Source organism: Coregonus lavaretus (assembly GCF_964263955.1).
Source record: "Coregonus lavaretus genome assembly, chromosome: 34".
Taxonomy (NCBI): domain Eukaryota; kingdom Metazoa; phylum Chordata; class Actinopteri; order Salmoniformes; family Salmonidae; genus Coregonus; species Coregonus lavaretus.
Genome location: NC_140021.1, coordinates 22,829,828 through 22,833,703, shown reverse-complemented (window position 1 = coordinate 22,833,703; position 3,876 = coordinate 22,829,828).

Below are 3,876 nucleotides of genomic sequence, written 5' to 3'. Positions count from 1 at the left end.
TGTGTGTGTGTGTGTGTGTGTGTGTGTGTGTGTGTGTGTGTGTGAGTGTGAGTGTGAGTGTGAGAGAGAGAGCGAGAGAGAGAGAGAGAGAGAGAGAGAGAGAGAGAGAGAGAGAGAGAGAGAGAGGGAGAGAGAGGACAGAGTAAGGTAAGGTACTCCAACTTTATACTTTCTGGATGATTAGATGGTCAATTTTCCAATCATTGTGTACTAGTGAGGAAGATTACAAATGCTTGTTTACTCTTGCACATAAGAGTTGACAGGGATAACAATTTAATTACTGTGTTATTCAGTTTATACTGCTGTTTAAGTGCAGTTGCCACAGCAACCTTTTACGCTCATCATTTAGATCCTACTTTTCCGATTCAGTCTTCTTAGAAATAAATAAGGAGGGTTTGAATACAGTACATTTATGTATGTTTGTATAGAGCAGCTGAGAGCTTTATGAGTAGGACTGGTACCGAATGTTCAGATAGGGTTTACGGTATAATACGTGGCTGTGTAATTAGAGTGTGTTTATGTTTGTCTGTCTGTGTCTGTGTGTGTTTGAGTGTGTGTGTGTTTATGTGTCAGTCAGTCAGACAGTCAGCTCTCTCGTGAAGCAGAGAGAGGGGAGATGCTGCCCTGTCCTGTCACTTCAGAAGAGGTACTGACTAACTGGGAGAGAGGTGGTAGGTCAATTGGTTGGTTGGTTTGTCGTGTGTGTGATTGAATAACAACCTACAGTATTGTACTGTACAGCCTCTCACAATACAGCCCCCTCAGGCCAACTCCCCCGCTATGTCTCAAATTACATCCTATTCCCTATAGTGCACTTTATAGGGGATAGGGTGCTATTTGGGATGCACTCCCATTTCATCATTTTATCTATCACGTCACTTCCCACTTTAGCACACACTGGGCACACATTTCAATATACAGTACCTCTTTATTTAGGTTGATAGCATGACGTTGAAACAATGACGTTGATTCAAACATACAATTTTACTATCAACATTGAAACAAGGTCAAATAAAATATGTCTAATCAAATCAAAAATTAAATGTGATTTCAACCACCCAATATATATTGAATATTGAATGTTTTTTTAGTTTCTATGTGGAATTTTCTATGCAATTTCAACATAGCTCTGATGATTATCTTGAAATTAGATTGATGTAACAACCTGTTAGTCAGGTTAAGTCAATGTATTTAAGTTTTACCCTAATTTCCATGTTTACAACGCTGGTTGAAATTATATGAAAATAGTACTGGTTGATTACTTTTTTCAAATCCAATGTATTTTCCACGTTGATTCCACGTCACAATATGATGACAAATTACATTGGAACAACATTGATTCAACCAGTGTGTGCCCAGTGGGTTATCATTTGGCACAAAAGCCCTAGAATTATTAGACACTTTTCTGTTCACGACTCTGTCAATAATGCCTTTAATGGAAAAAGGCTCTTCAGAATGACTAACAGCGAATGGAATGCTAATTCAGATTTCAACAGGGTTGTGTCCCAAATGGTGCCCTATTCCTTATATAGTGCGCTACTTTTGACCAGGGCCCATAGGACCTATGTAGGGAATAGGGTGCCATTTTGGACATAGCCAGGCTTTCACGTTCACACTCTTGGCTTCTGCAGTGTGTGTTCAGCCTGCTTTAAATGAGCTGCTTTATTGATAAAACGTTGCATTCACTAAAGTGAGAGGGATGGAAATCCATCTCGGTCCTGATTGCTTAATCTGGGAGAATGCACAAATGTATAGCTGTGTGTTGTGTGAGAGGAATCCCAATGAGGTGATGATAGAACAGAAGCTTTCATCCCTCAAATGCCAAATTAGATGCCTTTTTTCCAAAAAGATGTTAGGTTTATTTCCATTCTGGGATAAATAAAGTATATCAAGCTATGTTTCTTTGGGAGAGAATACTGTGCGTAAAAGCAGTTCAGAAGAGGCAGGACATCTCCTTGACTCAAGATTGAGAGGTCCACTGGACACTGGTAGGCTTGGAAAGTTACCGGAAGTTTTTCAAAAATCCAGAAAGGTACTGGAATTTTACAACCCCACTGCGAAGTCAAACAATAGTTTAACAGAGCAATATTCAATGTGGGTTCCAGACTATGGCTGCCCTTCCCATTGTCCCCAAGTGGATGTTTTGTGCCCACAGACAGAGAGACAGACAGAGGTAAACCTTCCTTCCGTATCTTCTGTGGATAGACAAGTGGAAGAGTGATGTGACCTTTCCATCTGCCCCTGGGGACAGGAAGAGGAGGATATTTCCCTGACAAAAGATTGATAAACGGCAGCCGGTAGGCTTCTGTTGCTAGGCAGCAAGGCCTCACGGTGACAGTGTCTCAACAATAAAAGACAAATTAAAAATAGATTGCATTTCAGTGCATTTGAGAATGGACACAATGGAATCAGTGATGTAGAGGCTTGTACTGTATGTTGACTGCATGACTTTGTAAACATTTTGTAACCATGGTTGTAACATAGCTTTTTAGAAGACATGAGAGCTGGTAGCAAAGGCTAAGGATGCATCCCAAATGGCACCCTATTCCCTATATAGTGCACTACATTGGGAATAGGGTGCTATTTGGGATGCACAAACAGTAAGAACATGGCTATACACATCATGTCACGACAGCAGCCAATTGTCACAGTTGATATGTGTCAATAGACAGCCCAGCCATTATTATATCTGACTCATACATCCAGCAGTCAAAGGCAATGTGAGGATGGCAATCAAAGACTAGAGATACTTCCCAAATGGTGCCCTATTCCCTATATACTGCACTACTTTTGACCAAATCCCTATGGGCCCTGGTCAAATGTAGTGCACTATATAGGGAATAGGGTACCATTGGTGATGCAGCCCATGTCTTCATTGTTGGTGGAACACGTCTTGCCGTATGCAGTAATACGACTCTATACATTGCTGATTCCATTGTGTCCATTCTCCAATGCACTCAAATGCAATCTATTGTTTATGTAATGGGGCTCTGGTCATAAGTAGTGCACTATATAGGGAGTAGGGTGGCATTTGGGACATACACTAGGCCTACTTCAAATTGATGAACTGAACTGATAACACAAATAAATATTGAGATAGAATTTAATGATGCATTATATTCTAAATGTGTTGACTTGTTATTGGTGGATTGTACTTGGCCTCTGTGGTGTGCTGACCGCAGCAGAGTGTTGTGAATGAATCCATACAGCGTTATCGTCATGTGCTCTTCATCAACGCCAACCCAAATGGAAGTTTGATTGCTCTTTCATAGGCTTTTATTGCCCCCAATCAGAACACATTACCCTTGACAATGCAGTCATGACAATATTATCACCTTGACAATGTTCTCACGCCCGCAGGGTCCAAAAGGATTATTGAGCTCATGGTCAGGTGAAACACAGGAGCTTGGGGCTGCGCCACAAATGACACCCTGTTCCCTATATAGTGGGGAATCTGTTAACAAGTAGAGCACTAGGGTGCCATTTGTGATGCAACCAGGATGGTATGACTTGGGGGATTCAGGAGTTGCGTGTGACAGAAAGAAACCTTGATGATGATGGCAATAACATCAATATTTAAACTGGTCAATACACTGCATTTTAGAACAGCACGGGCGAGACAGCTGAAGCAGGACGTAGAGAGAGAGAGAGAGAGAGAGAGAGAGAGAAAAGAAGAGCGGGAGATGGAGGGATAGAGGAAGAGAGTTGGCAGGCAGGGAGGCAGGGATTCACACATACACCTGTTTCCTAGTGATGGTGTGAGTTGGAGACAGAGAGGGATGAGAGTGGAGGGTGAGTGAAGAGACTGAGAGGACCCACAATAGAGTCCCTGTTCCTCAGCACCTGCTTCTCCTCCCTCCATCCCTCCCTTCCCTC